Genomic DNA, 20,010 nt, shown 5'->3' with positions numbered 1-20,010 from the left:
CAGTACAACAAAGTAAAACAACACACATAAACACAACAAAATAAACACACACACCTACCCTTCCTATAAGCAAGGGGCAAGCCCCCCTGCACCCCCCACACCCCCGTTACTTATATATACTAATGCTGAGGACACACTAAACACCAAAAGACAGAAAAATCACCACACATTCTACATCCCCCTTGCACAAACACACATCACATACATACAAGCACCACCACTCTCAACACTGACTCACTCACATTCTTACCTACCTACCCTAACTCACACCTAAAACTCCCCAACACATTCACGAACAAACAAACCCTCACCAAAACTCTTAAAAACATAACACTTACCTAACGCGCCATCAGTACTGTGGGTTTGACATTTCTGGGTTCGATATTCTGCAGTTTCATGCAACTGCAGATTCGGCAACTTGGTCTCGAGATACTGAAATTAGACATTTCAGTATTTCAAGATTCCAAAGTGAACCCATATGTGTGTGTATATATCTATATATCTATATCTATATATATATCTATATATATATATATATATATATATAGGGAAAGAGGGATAATAAGAGACAGAGTTTTGGCTACTTATAAATTGACTCCAGGCCACATCTTGCTGTACTCCAGTCTGGGATTTTGTGTATTACACAATTTGACATATGTCTCTGTTTCTGCACTGCTGCACTTCACTCACATTTTCTAAGATTTTTTAAAGTTGTCTTATGTAATTAATATGTGACAGTGTTTAAAATAGTGCAGCATGTACAGACTGATGGTCTGTAGAACGCATATACCTCACATCCAAAATAAGTGGATACTTCTAGATAAGGACCATGAACATCATCACACAAGCTGATAGCCTTAGTCCTGGAAGCTGCAGAAGCTGCTTGGCAGACGGGGGTCATTCATCACACAATCATCTTCATAAATAAGTACATTGGTTATTCCTCTGTTACCTAAGACATACAATGTATGATCAATTTCTATAGTACTGTCCTGAGACTGAATGAAATGCTGATATAACATTGATGAGTTACTTTTAAAGCAAATACAAAGAAACACTGCTGTGCTGGGGGTGGGGGAACAACACCAGTGTTCTGCCGGGATACACGACAGTCTGCCTATCATTTAGACCAACTGTCTAACATCTCCCTTCCATGATGTAGCAGTAATCTGTTGTAGTAAGATTGCATGAATATTCCTTGCATGAGGCCTACTGAATAGAAATGGAAACATGCTAGTGGAATGGGGATCTGTAGTCTTGTGGATGTTATTTCTGTCCAAGAAACCCACTATAGTTACTTGCATAATGCACTTGGTCCATGTATACACTGACAAATCATAATAATACAGTAGACTGCTGTATAGGTTACATAGGTTACTGTCTTACCCTGCAAATGCAGCAGTTGACATAACTGTAGTTCAGGGCTGACTGTGTCTGATGCAGGAAGTACACAGCCAACACATGGATAGGTACAGGATGTGTGAGCTGCCTGGCATCAACTGTAATATCTGTATGTGAGTAGGAGTAAGGTGTTAGTCCCTAGGTCCCTAGGTTATCAGTGAATGAGCTATGTGCTGTATTTTAGCCAAAGACAGGGTGCTTTGAACATCCCTATGTCTGTCTACAGGAACATCAGCAGGGGCTTCCTCCTCCATGTCCTCTGTGTCTGTGGCAGTGTGATGTAAGCACTGTTGAGGGGCTGTGTATTGCTTCCCTTTGCTGATCCTGCTGCAGCTGTTTCTGCAGGATGAGACTGTGTAGCATAGAACATACTGTGCATATCTATGGACATGTGGCTGGAGTATACTGCAGGGCTCCACCAGATAAATTGAGGCACAGGAACCATGATTTCACAAGTACAAAAACATGTACGATGTTCCTATTTTGTGCATGTGCCTCATTATGGCATTTTTCTGCGGGTGTTTGTGCATTTCTGATGTAAGTCATAATCCACGGTTGCCGGGTGTAGCCATCATTCCTCAGTGAATGGCCCTGTGGGATGTCACCCTTAGCAAATATCTGGTACAGCTGTGATGTGTGCAGATATGGGAGTCGTGATAACTGCCAGGATTGCCAGCACACACATTCAGGTTAATCCCCTGGGCATTACATGACCTGGCAGTTGATGGAGTGGTACTCCTTGCCGTTCATGTAGAGTGTATCCTGCTCACCAGATGGTGTCTTGATGTGTACATGTGTACAATCTATGGCACCCAGTACTTCACGGTAGTGTGCTACATGGCAGAAGTTTTGCATATTGCTAGCTCTTGCCTCAGGAGTAAGGGGAATTGATATGTGCTCACTGGCATGCAGAAGCATAGCATCCATGAATTGGTGGAGTAACCTGGATACAGATGCCTGTGACACCCCCATCATCTCCTCAGATGGTCTTTGAAATGTAACTGTAGCTAATATCCTAAGGACTACACATAACTTTGTCTCTATTGGGATGGATTCCCCTCTGTTAGCTCTGGCTCTGAGTTGAGGATAGCAGAGCTCAATGAGTTCTTGCAATATGTCCTTGTTCACCCTGTAGCACGCTACAATCTCCATCTCATGTAGCTTCTGGAAGGTTACCCTGGGCCTGAACACTCTTCTCCTTGGCTTAGGCCTATTACCAGCAGCACCAGCAGCACTGACTTCAGCATCAGGCACAAACAGATGTAGCAGGCATGCAGCAGCCCCTAGCCTTATCGCAGTTAAACTTCCACAGTCTCTACTCCAATGTCCCAGAGTACTGAGGGAAAATCAGAATGTAGGGTGTATGCATATTTTATATAATTCTTCTTTAGGTCTGCCATGTGTGATTGGTTAATTATGATGCAGTTCACCTGACCCGGATATAATTAATATCATTTAAAGGCCCTACTTTATTGTGTGCCACTCAACAATGCCACAGCATGCAGTATAGTTAATACAAAAATCAAAAATAATTATTGAAGACATCTGGTTTTAATTGATTGCTGCCTGTGTCATCACTGTCACGTTGGTAGTCTGTCTGCATGAAAACGCTCAGGTATGCAGTGCACCAAGCAAACACACATGGCTGGGAACAAAAAATACTAAAAATTATGCGACGTACTCCCCGATGCCATCCATATCTTCTGAGAATATCTGCTGATATGCAGAAATGGTTGTTCCTTTTAGCAATTCTGGAAATCCACCTCATTTGCATACATAGATACTACATGATTCATAACCGTGTGAGCTTGGTGACAGCATGTATGCACCGTTGTATGGACCCAACGCAATGTCCTACAGTGTATTTGTGAAGACCATGTTAGAAATGTTATTTTTTTCTCTGTTAAGCATGTTTATACACTGTAGCACATAGCGCAAACATGCCAAAATTATTTAAAAAAAAAATATTTATTTTACATATTCCTTTCCTTTTTCAGACATCCACAGTGTACCTTCTGCACATATATGTCTGAGATCTAACATTTCCTGGGGAGTTATGTCCATAATTGTGGACCTTTACATCCCCTTCTATCTGTGTAGACTCCTGTACATGGAAAAATTCTGCTTACAGTGCAGACACTGCCACAAAGTCTGCACGGATGCCTTTCTGCTTGTTGGATTGCTCCACCTGGGTCATTTGCATAAGATTCAACTGCTTATGAGGTAATTTGCATTCCACGGAACTTTCCCTGTTTGCACGTGCTTGTGTGCCACTATGTGATGCTTACTGAATCTAAAATTGTCCACTGTTGTGTACGCATTGTACCACAATGTGTACACACACAAAAAAAAAGTTGTGTAAGCTTTACGGAATTCCCACCCAAGAGTGAAACAGTTAAGCTAAACTCACAGCCTGAACAAACAAAATGAGTAATATATTGGCAAATGTTATAGCATTAATAAAATGTCCCAGACATTGCAAAGACCTAATTGACCAAAATGCAGAGCACATCATACCACTAATACTGCATAAATCTGTGCATTATCTGCATGTATCTAAGAGTGTTATCTCCAAAAATCTATGGATCGTTTTCATGATATTTGAAAAGGCAATGAAAAAAAGAGCAGTGCAATTAATATATGTTTTTCTGGCAGAACCCTAAAAATAGTAAAACCATCAGTTTTATATTGAGTCCTTCTTAGTTCTCATGTCATTATAGCACTGTTTGTTTCCTTAACATAATTTTTAGTCTGAATTACAAAACAATGAGGCAGTGTAGAAGATGAGCAACACTGAAGATATGTTTTCATCCCAACCTACAGATTTTACCAAATAATATAAATAATATAAACACAGTGAAATAAATGAGAGCAAAATCTGACTGAAATAATTATTCTATGGAATTCAGGAAGAGAGCAGGCACAATTGTGGCTAGTCCTCATCTGTTCAATTTGTATCTCAATCCCATATGGTAATTAAGACTGAATAACAATGAAAATCAGTGCCAGGAGGTAACCTTATTCAAGAAGCCACTCTGTATTGCAGCAGGGCCAGTGGGAATAATACATAGCACTCAGTTGTGGCCACAGGATAAGTTGAGCATTACCAGTGCATGCACATTGGGAAAGCGTCTCAATGAGTTTGAATGCAATCCCATGTGCACAACAGCAGTATGAAGGCATCTCAGGTGAATTCATATAGACTTTTTGAACAGAATAAAGGGGAATATGGGTGTATAATAACAAGATGAAAAGAGGAAGCATGCAGATAGAAGAACATAAGGTGAATGACCATGATGGAGGTGGGGAAGATGATGTAAAGTTTGGGGGAGGGGGAACAGCTGCCCATTTTTCATATACATAGAAAAAGTTAAGTTGGGGAAGGAAGTAAGGGAAATAAGAGGAAGGTAAGAGGGTTAGGGTTGGTAGCAGGTGAACACAAACACAGAGAAGACAGACTGGACTGACAAGGAATGTATTAGCACAATGAGGGAGGGGTAGTACAATGGTGAAGGAGACATCGGACAAACAGAAAGAAGATAATGGTGAAGACAGGACAACAAACAGAGATCAGAACAGACACAAAGGGGAAAGTAACACCAGGATAGTGGATAGGATGGGTTTGTGCAGCTGCTGTTTCTGCTATATACAACCAGTGGGAACTTATTCACCATCCTGAGTTTTCCCACCACTGGGATCCACAGTGCTACAAGCTAAGTGCTACTTTTCAAAAGTTCAGGTTTCACAAGTATGGCTATTGATAACTGCTGCTACATTTATCTACATAATGAAATAGATTCATCGGTACTATTAAGGGTTATTGAAAGGTATATTGAGGGGGTATTACCAAAGTAAGGCAATTGATGGACTGCAGGATTGCTAAGCACAATGGGAAATCCACCCATCATCATGTACTTCAATCACAATATACAACATTCTTGGATGGACTTGTGCTATCAGTTTCAATAAAATTATATGACAGTCATGTAGCTTACACATATATGCCATGTGCAAAAATCTTTCTAACCCTGTAACCATGGTAAGTTGCAATGTTATAGGCATTGTATTATTGGGAACATTTGCTCAGCAAAGTTACATGCTTGACATTATTTTAAAAAGTGTGATTAGGGAAACATGACTGTCTGACACACCAACAGCATGCGACATGGGCAAGGGTCATGGGTTTTCAGGGCCACTCACAAACATGTTGTTAATGCAGATATTTTCCCACACCTATAGAACAATTCCTAAAAGACAGACTGCACAAACACAATGCAGCCTGTCCCAGAAAGACTAGATGGAAATCAAACTTCTCTGGTGCAGAAAATGAGATGCTACTCATGGCTCTCTTTATCCATTGCCAATGGCACTTTAGGCAACATGCTGCCAACCAGGCCTACTGGTAGCATACCTGAAAAGTTCTGGTAGTATACATTAATGCAGTCACTATCCAGCAGCATACTTGGGAAATTGTGTACCACAGTGCCACTGACATTACACATGCCTCTAAACAAAGACCTGACCCTTGCCATGGGAAAATGGTTGATGGGTACTGAGCTGCTGGTTGATCCAAATCTCATGGAGGCAGAAGAGTTTATATCCTCAGTCAAAGGGAGCGACACCTCCTTATTCTCCCACAGTTTGAGGATAGTTATTGGGGCTGAACTTGAGAGGCCAACAAGAATATCTGCTGGAGACATCTCAGGTATTTTGACCTCTTTCTGTGTAAGAGTACTTGTAAATCATCTAGATCCCTTTGTTAATATCCAACTCAGTAAGGTTATCTAATTTCTGGTATACAGAAACATCAGAGATTCCATCTGTATGGCCATCTTCAAAATATATGCAATGTAATTTTTTTAATGGCACTATTTGTAAACCTAACTTTCATGTACACTTCTGGTGATTGGCCATACTTACACAGACAATTGTGCTCTGATGTATTCACATGTCGTTTTTTTTTTATATGAGACCAACACTATGGAACTGTCAACATTTGATGCTGGATGATCTGCAATCTCTGATAATGATGGTAAGAATGTGTGGGCATTGTAGGGAATTAAACTGTGAGTGTGTGTGTGTGTGTGTGTGTGTGTGTGTGTGTGTGTGTGTGCGTGTGTGCGTGTGTGCGTGTGTGCGTGTGTGTGTGTGTGTGTGTGTGTGTGTGTGTGTGTGCGTGTGTGCGTGTGTGCGTGTGTGTGCGTGTGTGGAATGTGAGCACTGCATACCCTAGCCAGATAATATACATATCCTCTATGCCTGCAGACACCCAGGAGGCACATCATACAGAGGTGAAAGGTTATTGGGATCAATTAACAGTAAGGGAAGTGTTGTACCCCCTAGCAGAGACATGTCATAATCTTTACCTAGCACCTATAGGTGGGGAAGTACACATGCGGGGTACTGGTACTTGATGGAGACATGGTAGCTATCATGACTATGGATGACCTAGATCATGCTTCCCCAGTGGTAACACTTCCATGGCTACATCTGTTGTGTAGGTATCTATGCCCAGGAGAAAATTCCCCTGGCACCACGACAGTCATGACAGTGGTATATCTCTCAGAAGATGTTGCACATCTGTCGTGGAACTCTGCAACTTTTTTTCTACAATTTTGGTACTTTGTGTCGTTGTCAGAGTGAACTCAGTACTCAGTCCACTTTCTTTACATGTTGCACACTGTCATGGAGATACCAACATCTAGCCAGAATCATGGTACATTCATACAACTCCTGGTAGAGCCAGCTGTTGTGGACAGGTGCATGAACTGGATGCTCATACCTCTACCATGCATGCCCTGGATCTGTTCAATAATTCAAGCTGCAATAATACAATTACTGATGTGGCTGTGTCCCAGCAGATATACATGTTAACACCACCCCAGACCACAGTACATCACACACATGCACATTTCTATTGACAGTTGTCCTTTTACATTAAGCCCCCACCCACTGAAAATGCATACACACAATAATACTGCTTCTTTTAATTGTCCTCAACACTCACACATTTCCCTGCGAAAGACATCCACAAATGTGCTCTGTCCCCACCTGAGCAAATGATGATAGCTGTCCTCTGTCCTTTGTACATTGTTACTTTAGGTTGCCCATGTCTGATGCAAAACCTGACTACTCTTCACATGGATAAACACTGCTTGTTGCAGATTTTGCATCCATCACTTTTATTGTAGTGTATCTAACTGTATGTGGTCTACTATGTTTTGAGGTTATGTGCAAGCTCTTGTCTCCTTTCCAGTGCAATGGCATACTTTGCTCATGTCAGGCTGGCATGATCATCCCTTGTTTCTGGCTCTTCCACCAAATTCTCATCTGACTTAGCCTCCAAAGCCTGTTGTGCTTGGGACTGCTGCTCCTGCAGTGCCCACCCTGCTACAAGTACTAAGTATGACATTGTGTAGTATTGCCGATACTGAAAATATTTTTGCACAGGTGTCAGAGTCATACTGCAGGACACTAGCAGATTAATTCAGACTGTGGAGATGTCTCTTCACTGCCCAAACATGCATACTTAATAATGTTCCTTGTTTACAACTGGGCATAGTTATAGCACCTAGTCTTTAATTGTTGTGGGTTTATGATGGGTGTCATCAGTCAGGGTTCCAGAGCATATCCATCATCACCAACAACATATTGCTCTGTGGGATGTCACAGTATGCAAAATATTGGTACAGGTCACAGGTTTGCCGTATTTGAGAATCCTGATAACTGCCTGTGTTGCCTACAGACACACTGTAGAAGATACTCAAATCAGTGCAGACCACCTTGCAGCTGATGGGTGATGCAATCTGTTTTATGTACATGCTTCCCAGTTCTCCAGGTGGGTCCTTTATGACTAAAGTGTGTACTATCTACAGCACCCAGTACCTCAGAGGAATGGGCTATATCATACATGGCATTCACCCCAACTTATAGTAGGTGAGAATCACATATGCTCCTCGACATTCATGTTATTCAGAAATATACAAACATTTTTGTGGCAGATGCCTGATATATCTCGACTGTGTTCCCATTGGGTCACAGAAAGTTCTTTGTGGCTAATATACATAAAGTCAGCACATACCCTGTTATCCCGCTGGTGCTCCATGACTCCCAAGGGGCAGCATACGAGGTAGACATATGTCCAAAGTGGCATGCTTTAGCTTTCTATCTACATGAGGCCACAAATGGTGTTGGTGTGGTGGAGCGAATGAAACTTTAATAGTGACAGATGACAGCTTTCCTCCATGTGTGACGATGGGAACAGTCATTGATGGCAGTGGCATTTGAAAGCTTTTTTGCAGATGCACATTTACTAATGTGTCATCAGCCCCTAATTATTATTTACCAATTTCCTTTGCATGAAGACAAACACTCATCCAAGTTAAATTATACAATGTGCAGAGCTCCAAAGCACAGCCTTTATAATTTATGAATCATTTCTTCATCTTGTTTTGCCTGATTCACATGCAATGCACCATTCATTTGCTAAGGAATTCTGGACAAAGCCAACAATAATGGTGGGATTAAGGTCCAAAATCCAGGGGCAATTTTTAAATATCATTCTAATTCACTTGAAAAGTAAATAGAACACCAGGTTTGGCATCAGCATGCATTTTCTGAAAAATAAGAAGACCGAAACTTGGCTGCCTGTCATTGTTGACTGATTGTAATCCATAGTGATTTACCAGAAAAAAGTTTTTTTTTGAGGGCGAGGGCAAACTATCAGGGAAAAGTAGGGATAGTATGCAACATTATGAACAGTTGAGTAGTATGCCTTAGCACAGCATAGTAGTATGCAAGGGTTGTAGTAATTCTACATCCACTTTATGATATTTTAAAAGTAGTAATTCTACCCCTAGCATAATATAATAAGTTCTAAAATTAGGAAACACATGCCTACATTCCATTATATAGGAAGGTTGGCATAATGGTTAAGGTGCTCACCTTACAGGCACAAGGTGCAGGGTTTGATTCTTGGATAAGGTAATTGGCTGGGCATAAAATGGTGCACAAGGGCAGTTAGCCTGCTACTAATCTATGAACCTATAAGAACTGAAATACAGATCAATTCAGGACAAAGCCAACATACCAAATATAGCCACAGGAAAGGAATGTTAAATGAGTAAAACGGTAAAACTCAAATCTAGCTCATGCAATATAACCACACAAACAACATGCCAGATTAGAAGAATAGTAAAACCCACAACAAGTTCTTGTGTAATAAATCCAGTACATTTTCTATGAATTATAACTGCATGGCATGCTAACTGTGATTACTGGCAAGGGGATACTAAGCAAATTGCATTAATACAATGTGTCAAAAGTACAGACAAAATACATGCTACTTAAAACCTTATTCAACAAGGAAAGCAGAGAGAATAACAGCACCATTTTGGTTGCCTGACAGACAATATGTAGCATCAGTTTCAGCATATTATGAGAAATTCTTAGCAACTTCAGCATACATTTATATTCACAGTTTCCAGGCTTACATGTTAGCAACTAAAGTTACATTAATATAGGGTAAAGAACCAAACAACACATACAAATACACAAGCAGGAATGTGCCCCAGATTTCTACAGCATGTCAATATTATCAAGCAGCAAATGTGGTGTTACATAAACAGTTACATCTGCATTTATGGACCACAGCTTGAAATAAACAGCTAAACAGAAAACAAATAAAGGTATGTGCAAACCACATCACATATGTGCAAAAAAACTGTCAACACCATGTTATTAATAAAGACTAAAGCAGTTCAGCTAATCTCGCAGTCTCAGCAAGCAATGGAATGACAAATATATGAAAAATATGTAACAGCATTTACAAAATGGCCTAAAAATGTAAAGATCTAATTGATCAAAATGCAGAAGACCTCATACTGCAAATTTATGTATTTATTTTATTTCATTTGCAGTTTGTTGACCAGGAAAGTCAATTGGGCCAAGATGAGTCCTTTTTCAATGGAGGCCCAGGGAGAAAATCTCCAGAGTTCAAGTATTTACAAAAATTTCAACAAGATATAAGGTATACAATATACATCAGCAAGAAATATTGCCAGGAGATAAACTAGTAAGAGCTCTTAAGAATATAGGTACAAACCTCTACAGTAAGTAATATAAGAGTTAATGCAGTAAGTTCAAAACATAACGTCATTAACTGTTAGGCCATAATGTTAAACAAAAGTGTTGAATTACACAAGAGAGAAGGTATGTCATGTCTATGTGGCAGATAGAATTGCCAATCTAGACTGAGGTATGCTAGATTAGTTGAAAGGAAGTGAGGAGGCATGGAAGCAGGAGCAATCCTAGTTAGTGGAGACATATGAATGGAGTAAAGACTTGAAAGAGGAATTATTTATTTATTTATTTATTTTGTAGTACGGATATGGGGAGGAAGTAGGTTCCATTTTCGAGCAAGAGAGAAAGATAGGAGAAGTTTCCCTCAGCTGCATATAGGTTTGTGTACTTCAAGCAGGTTTTGGTTATTAGATCTGAGAGGGTGATCAGGAAGGTGCATAGTGAGGATGAAGAAGAGGGAGAGACCTTGTGACAGTTTGAAAATGAGTGTATGTGCAGTAATGAGTTGAATGTAGGACAGATAGTTGGGGAGTTCCAGCCAGTTCAAGGAATGTAGGGAGTCACGGTGGCGGGATGAGGATTTTGAGCTGGTAGCAAACTTGGAGATTTTATTGTAACAGGATGCCAGTTTAGTTTTGAGGGTGGCTTGTAGATTGGTAAAAAGGGGAACTCCATACATGAGAGAAGGAAGGAGGCATGTGGTGGAGAGGGCAAGTTTAGTTGCAGAAGAGAAGAAGTGATTGTGTCGGTAGAGTATTCCTAGTTTCTGGTGGGCTTTTGTGATGTTGGTTTGGAGGTGAATGTCAAATTTTAATTGGTCATCAATGATGATGCCTAGCAGCTTAGTTTGGGAGACTAATTTGATGGGTTTTTTTTTAGGCTTACTATGGAGAAGGTGTTTGAGTCTATTTTGGAATTCTTAGAAGGAGGCAAGATCATAATTTTGGTTTTGGATGCGTAAGAGCTAAGTGATTGTTGTGCATCCAAGTCACAGTACTGTTGAAGGCAATTTGTGTTATATGCAAGAGTTTAAGGAGTTCAACAAGGCAGATGATGGTTGAGTCATCTGCGTATTGTACAAGTTTGGCATTAGTTTTGCACAGATGGAAGTGGTTTATGAAGATATTAAATAGAAGTGGGCCCAGGATAGATCCTTGCGGACACCAGTCATTGAGTTAAGTTAGGGTGAGGTGCAGTTATTCAATTCGATAGCTTGCTGTCTATCTGAGAGATAATTGGAGAACCAATTAAGAGAGGAGGGAGAGAGATTATATTGGGAGAGCATAGATAAAGGTAGGCTATGGGAAAAAGAGAGTAGCAGATATAATATTTCCAGAATCATGGGAACAGTTAATATTGTCGAGAAAGGATAGTAGGGCTGTGGTGTACTATGTCCTGGTCTGAACATGTATTGTCTAGGGTTAAGCACGTGGTTATCTAGAAGGTAGGGTAAGAGTTGAAGGTGAATACATTTTTCCAGAAGTTTGGAGATAGGGGCGAGGATAGCTATAGGATAGAAGTTTGGGATGTCAGTATTGTTGCCACCTTTGTGCAATGGAAAGATAAACACTTTTTTACAGAGGAGGGGTACTTAGGATTTTTGGATTGAATGGTTAATTAAAATACAGATAGGGAATGTTATGCCATCTGCAGCCAACTTAAGGAAGTTGGTAGTAAGGTTATTAGGGGCGTTGGAGCATGGCTTTAGTTTTTGGAGGAGTTTTTTTATGGTGAAGACAGGGACAAGTTTAAAGGTGAAGAGAGAGGGATGAGAAGTATGAGAGGTAGAGATAGAGGGGTTGTGGGTAGGATAAGTGGAAGGAGTGATGTAGGTCTGAGGGAAAGAAGTGGTGAGCTTGGCTATGGAGTCTATGGAGAAGGAGATGAATTTGATAGCCATGATGTGGTATGGTGAGCTATGATCAGGGCAGGGGTTATCTTTTCTACCAGGGGAAGAGGGTAGAGATGCTTCTCCAAACTTTTTGGGGTTAAATTTGTGGCTGTTTGTAAGCTTGGAGTAGTATGATTTACTGTCTGAAGTAATAAGTTTTTTTACTCTATTTCAAAGTTGTTTGTATTCAATGAGGGAGTTGGGTGTTTTATGTTTTTGGCAAAGTTTCCAAGATTTATTATGGGTATGCATAAGTGTTAGTGTTTCTTTGGAGACCCAAGGGACAATGGCGGATTTTACTCTTTTAGTTCTAGGAGGAGCAAGGCAATTTAAGAGGTTGATGAAGGTAGTGCTAAAGTATGTAACAGCATCGTCAAGAGGCAGAGTTTTTAATGGGTTCCAGTTCATCTGTTTTAAGCTATTGGAAAAAGACTGTGGGTTGAAGTATTGGAGGTTGCGGGTTTGGATGTAGTTGTGCTGTAAGTATAGAGATGAGGGACAGTGACAGATGAAGGCAGAAGGTGATCAATGAGGGTATCAGGCAGACTGCCACTGTCAGATATATTGTTGGGATGGGAGACTAATATCCAGTCCAGAATGCTACCTGGGTAGTTGTCTGTTTTTTAGGTCTAGTAGTAGAGTTAACCAGTTAAGAGAAGTTATATAGATTGATATTTTGGGAAGAGAAGTTTTACTGAATAGAGGCCAGTTAATTTCAATGTCTCCTAAGATGATAGTTTTGTTGGCAATATTAGTAGAAGACCAAGAAAGGATGTCTTCCAGAAGGGGAATATTATTTCTGCATGGGATATATAGAGCAGCTATAAGTATGTTTTTTGTGGTTATTGATTTTTAAGAGGGCTAGGGTGATTTCACCTGTACTGAATTTTGGTATATGATGAGTACAAGGATTTACTGTTAGGGAGGAGGACAAAAGTAAAGCTACTCCACCACCTTTCATTGAGGTCTGCCATCTCTTTTGATTCTGTAGTTAGTGGGGTGATTTCAGAGTCTTTCAAATGTGGTTTAAGCCAAGTGTCAGTGACTGCTACTATGTCAAGGAGATTATGGGTGAGCCAAGCGTGGAAGGTTGGCAGTTTGTTACATAGGCTTTGGGCATTGATGGTGGTGAAAAGTAGAGATTTATGGGGAGGACAACATTGATAGGAATATGATTTGGGGTGTGGTTGACAGGAGGTCCTGGTTTGGGGTGAATGTCACCTGAAAGAAGGGTAGAGATAAGTTTGAGGAAGTGGCTTAGACATTTTGTGGTAATAGTAGTATTGAGGTTGAGTGATAGGAGGCATGAGACAAAGGAATTGTGAGGGGTGGGGTGGTGGTTTGGGCAGGTGAAGAGCTTTATGGTAAAGAGGGGAGAGAGACACTGGTTTGGTAGAAGTGAGGAGAAATGCGGGGGTGTAGGAGGGATCTTTATTGAAGTGTAGTGAGATTGTGTGTAGGGGTAGGGAATAGATGCAGTTAGGTAGACAGGTTAGGTGGGCTAGAAGGTAGAGGTTGAGAGGAAGCAGTGTGTGGAGTATAAAATGTGTAGGTCTGGTGGACATGGTTATAGCAATGAAGTATAGTGGAAAGTAGTAAATATAGGTAGATTAAGTGGGGCAAGTTGTGTTATGAATGGGAATATTACAGGAAAGGGTAGCTTAGTAGATGTGTAAGGGGAAGTTAAATAAGAAAGTGATAAGGAGGGTGTGTACTGTGGCGTTAAGAAGTAAAATGTGATAGGCTGGGAAGTAGAGGAAGTGAACAGCGCAGTAGTGTAACGGTAGCATTGTTGCCTCATAGCAAGAGGTTCTACAGTTCAATTCTCAGGTAGGTTGCCTTCTGTGTGGAGTCTACATGTCCTCCCTGCATTCATGTGAATTTCCTCCTGGTGCTCCGGTTTCCTCCCACGTTACAAAAACATGCATCTGGAGCATTTCTCTCCAGGCCTCCAATGAAAATTGGCTTTGTTCTAAGTCGGGCCTTCCCAGTTAACAAATGTTAAGTAAAAAAATAAATAAAAGTGGTATACAGGTAGAGGTGAAGAGGGGTTTAGTTAATTGAGGGGGGCAAGTAGATAGTTTAAGTGTGGTTGGAGTGTGGTGTGATAGGTGTAGCGAGTAGTGGGAGTGGTTTAATTGCTATAATAGTGGACTTACTGGGGGCGGGTGGAATTTGGGGGCAGGGAGGGGAGTGAGCCCAGAGGGTGAATAGAGTAGGCAGAGCCAAAAGAAATGATGTCTGGGACGAGAATGTCTACCAAAAACTATCAGTGGAAAACTGTCGCAGTTGGGAGGGTATAGCTGCAGGTAAGCCTAAAGTGAGTGCTGAGAGTTAATGGGATGAGGTGACTATTGCCCGGTAAGATTACTGCAGGATAAGATTGCAATTCTAACAGACTAGAAAATACAGAGAGAGACAGTTAGCAGGGCAATAATAATTCAGTATGTAGTTAACAGTGGGAATGGGGTTCTGCTGCCATCTAGTGGCTTACCTATATTAGGAGAGTCTTAGGAATAACTGGAAACCCTAGTAGAGAGGAAAGGCTGTAGATGGGGAAAAGTAGGGGGTAAGAGACTGCCTTTTGACTTCAACACTAACAAAAATGTGTATATTTCAAGATAACACACCCTTAGAACAGTAAAAAAAATAAAATTAATATTTAAATTAATAACAGAAAAAACAGTGGTCTTAAAACTTTGTTAATGAGCTCAATCATAATAATTTCCACAAATCATGAAACCCAGGTAATGTTCCAAAGCAGAAATCCTTTATTCGTCGCAGAGAAGCGATCCTCAGTAACAAAGAAAAAATCAGAAATACTTTACAATGTTAAACATATCAGCTTTTATACACTTAAAAGTAGGTGTTGAAAATATATGTATTGTTTAATTTTAAACCAGCCTATTTCGGGCAAACAATTTAAACAGGACCATAAAAAAGTGTATTTATGAACAGGAAGTACCTACCCCTGAACTCTACATATGATTAGATCAAACTAAATCCTAGTTAAGGAATGCACTACATATCTATTTGCAACCCACATTCCAAAATCAGGTATTAAGAAAAGCATAACATACATATAAAAAGACTGACCTTTAACTAAAATCGCTTTCACTAACTAATGCAATAATGATTTCCTCAGGTCTGTGACAATAACTAAAATCATATACATTGGTAGATAAGTAAAAAGAGCTAACTAGATAGATACAAGAAAAAACACATATAGCTATCTAATCATAAACATTATATAATTAGAACACTATAAATATAAATATATAGCGGTGTAATAATATAGCAATAACCAATGACATGGGTGTGGTATATTGAAGATTTACTCACGGTTGGTGTGGTTTACACAAGGGCTTTTCTCAGATATCCCACTGTTTTTTTGATGTACTGTGCATGTGTACGGGACTTTGTTTCCCACGCTTACACAGTGTGTCAGTGTTGTGTGACATGTGCTGTGTATAGGAAGCAACGGAGAAAGGAAGATCTCTGTTGCTTTTTTTAATTAAAAATGATACCAGGACACTATGAAGGTATGGGAGAGATGTGACATAGGAAAAAGGATAATCAGGTATGTTTCTCTAGTTTTGCATAATGTACCTGGTTATTCTTTTATTTTTGTCTGTCTCATCTCTCTAGTTGGTTTCAAGTGTCCAGTTTTGTAAGTGTATTATTATTATTATTATTATTAGTTTTTTCTTAAAGTAAAACTTTTATAGCATATATTAATGGAAAAAAAGTCTGGGCGACCGGACCTTTTTCCATTGGTATATGCTTGGATTTACAATGGGCACGCTGGTTGGGCTGACTAAACAGCGCGTTACTTTTTGAATATTAATAGACAGTCATTGTATCATATCTAATAAGCATCCACCCATATGTATTAATGTGCATAAAAACTAAGTTATCTACAGCTCAGAAAAAATGTCAGAGCTTTGCAGCTGAGAGAAAAAAAACACCTGTCATGACAATTTTCATATTTACAGCCCCAAAAAATGTTTATACAATGAAAGCCAATAGAAAAAACACACAAAAATACAGAAAACACAGGATGAAGAAAACTAGTAATATATAAAACTATGCAGGTGTGTGCATAAGTGTGCATGAGCGTGCACCAGTATGCTAAATGGTGGAATTATAACAAAACTTTATGGTAATAGCGGCATGAAAAAATGTGTGTTTTGAATCTAACATTTAAATCTCCAGTGTGATGCAAGAGTGTACTAAATCTAATTAAATCAGAATTAAGGTTAAAGTAACTAAATATATATATATATATATATATATATATATATATATATATATATATATATATAGTTCCACTTTGAATCATCAAAAGCGTTAATCATCGAAATTCTGATCATCGAGACCAGAACATCAAGTTTCAAACCATCGAAGATTCAAAGGGAACGTAAAAAAAGAAAAAAACCTCTAAAAACTATTTTATGTAGGGGGGCTTCGCCCACCTGCACCCCCCATGTGGGGGGGCAGAGCCGCCACACACACCCTACTTTAATATACCAACTCTGAGATTGCACTACAGTGGGGCAAAGGGAAATCTCTGTTTTAGTGCTATATGCAGAAGCGCTAAACAGGAGATTTCCCGTACCCTTTCTGCAGTGCCATCACAGAGATGGCTCATTCACAGACACAGTGTGCAGGGCACCTTGCTGCCCTGCAGGAACACTAACTTTTTCCCTTTTTTACTTACCTTTTTCTTCCCCTTGACAACATCAATGTTCTAAACACTCGATGATATGAACTCGACCATATGAATTTCGATGGATTAGAATTTCAATGTTTTCAAGTGGAACTATATATATATATATATATATATATATATATATATATATATATATATATATATATATATATATGTATATATATATATATATATGTATATATATATATATATATACATAGATACATATATAGATATATGGAGCTACTTTTCTTCATCAAAATTACACTTGTTTGAAAAAGAAAACTAGATCCCCACTTCAGTGAAAGTGCACTTCAGTGAAACTACACTTTAGCTGAAGTATAGTTGCCGGATCGGCTAAACCAAAAAAAATACAAAAAATATATTTTGCAGAGGGGCAAGCCCCCTGCACCCCCATGTGTGGGGTTGTGCCCCCACACCCCCCTACTTTAATATTCTCACTCCGAGATTGCACTACAGTGGGGAAAAGGGAATATTCCCCTATCCCCACTGTACCACGATCTCAGCACTAGTTTGCTTAGCTGTACATCAACACTAAACATTGATGTACAACTAAGATTACATGCAAACTGCATGTTTTTATTTCTTCTTTTTTGTTTTTTTTTCTTTTGTTTATCTTCACATGAAAGTGCATTTTCAACAAAATACACTTTCGCTAAAGTGCACTCGCAAATTTACTTTTCGTTGCAACGTAAATTTGATGTAGTAAATGGATCCCAGATATATATCTATCTATCTATATATATATATATATATATATATATATATATATATATATATATATACACACACACATTCGGCACATCGTTGTTTATTATTTTTTAGTATGTTTGGTACCTTTAGTACCATAAAAATATTTCCTCACAAATTCCCTAACTAACTCCTAGGATGGTGGATCCCAGTAAAGATTCTAAAACTAACAATGGCCATATGTGGAATAGGCCTTTTGGTAGAATTATGCAACAAGGCCACCCTAACTCAAAAGAAGAGAAAAGTAAGGATAGTTGCATTCTAACTTACATCTATCATTTTAATGCACTTAAAGCCATCCTCACTGACAATCTTCGGGTTCCTATCACATAGGTTCATAGGTTCATAGGTTCGTACTAGGCTATCTGCCCTAGGGCATTTAAAAGCCTAGCCAGAGTGTATGTGCCTTATACCACCCCTTAGGATGAGAATACTACGCCCTTTTAGGGTTTAGTTTACTATGCCTCTGTCTAGTAGTGACACAGAGATGACCCCCGGGGTAAACCTACGATCTCCCATCCACTCGTCGAGATTTCTCTTGAATAGAGTCAGTGAGGGGCTCTGCCTAACATGGACTGGGATTCTGTTCCAGAGTGTAGGGAGCCTCTGGGTTATGAATCTGTCCCTCCAGCATGTTCTATTTATTTCTGTGTTGAGGTTTAAGTCACTTGTTCTCGTGGCTCTGATGGATTTGGATTTTCTGAGGTGGAGCATGCCCATTAATTCAGGATTGGACATGGCCTTGTACGTCAGGCACAGATCACCTCTGAGTAGGCGGTATGCGACTGAATAGAGCTGGAGGTTTTTCAGTCGGGCAGCATATGACATATGTTTAAGACCCTTTATCCTCTTGGTGAGGAACTTTTGGGGTCTTTCCAACTGCTGCAGGTGTCGGGTGAGATACATCCCAAACGGGGCATTGTACTCAATCATTGGCCTGATAAGAGAAGAGTACAGGGCACAATGACCTCTCTTGATCTAGATGTGAAACCCTTCATGATAAGGTGGGCAATATAGAAGGTCTTCCTAACCACTTTGGCAATGTGAGTGTCAAATGAGAGGTTACTGTCAACCTGGGTCCCTAGGTCCCTGATTACCTCTCTCAGACTTAACGGATTACCGCCTATGTGGTAATTTGTCGGTACCTTGTTTTTCCCAAAGGGTATGACTATACATTTTTTGGCGTTCAGCTTAAGGCCATGGCTCTGCCACCAATTATCCGTTTCTATGAGGCCTCTCTGAAGGATGTTTGTGTCCGCTGGAGTATCAATTATGGCGCCCAGTTTGCAGTCATCTGCGAACTTTGTCAGCCACAATCCTCCTATGTTTGCCTGTACCTCGGAAAAATAAATGCCGAACAAGAGGGGTCCCAGGACTAAGCCCTGTGGGACACCGCTTGTGACTGGCTTAGAGTCTGACATAGCTCCAGCAACTCTGACCCTGTGGGTTCTGTCCTTGAGCCAGTTTGCAACCCATCTTGTGACATATGGGTTTACATTTAAGCTGGTGAGTTTGTCTATGATGCCCGGGTGGGGTATTGTGTCAAAGGCTTTTGCAAGGTCAAGGTAGGCTGTGTGAACTGCCTTACCCTCATCAATGGCCTTAGTGACTGTTTCAAGAAAGTCAACCAAGTTCAAAAGGCAGGATCTGCCCTTGACAAAGCCAAATTGGGTAGGATCCAATGTCTGTAGGTCCCCAATGTCTTTGTTTATGAGTTCCATAATGATCCTCTCCATAGCTTTGCAGACCAGGCTCGTCAAGCTTATGGGGCGGTAATTTCCAGGGTCCGTAGAAGCACCGCCTTTGTGAAGTGGGACCACTGTTGCCGTATGCCACTCTTTGGGTACGTATCCTGTAGTAAGGCTAAGATTAAACAGCAGCCTTATGTGTGGGTTTAGTTCCTCTTGGAATTCATGTAGCACACAGCCCGGGACACCATCCGGTCCCATTGATGCTGTGTTTTTAGCTTTAGAGAGGGCGGCTCTCACCTGGGCATCTGAGATGTTAGGGAGGCTACACTCTGCTGGGATAGTTATTTCTCCTTTTGGGGGGGAGGGAGGAGAAATTTGCACTGAACCTGTCTGCCAGAATGTTGGCAATGTCAGTGGGTTCAGTGTATTTTGTGTCATTTTGGACTAACTCTGAGCATATCTGG

The sequence above is a fragment of the Protopterus annectens genome, chromosome 2.part0 (assembly GCF_019279795.1).
Source record: "Protopterus annectens isolate FY-2018-M chromosome 2.part0, PAN1.0, whole genome shotgun sequence".
Taxonomy (NCBI): Eukaryota; Metazoa; Chordata; order Ceratodontiformes; family Protopteridae; genus Protopterus; species Protopterus annectens.
Note: the sequence above shows the minus strand (reverse complement) of the source record.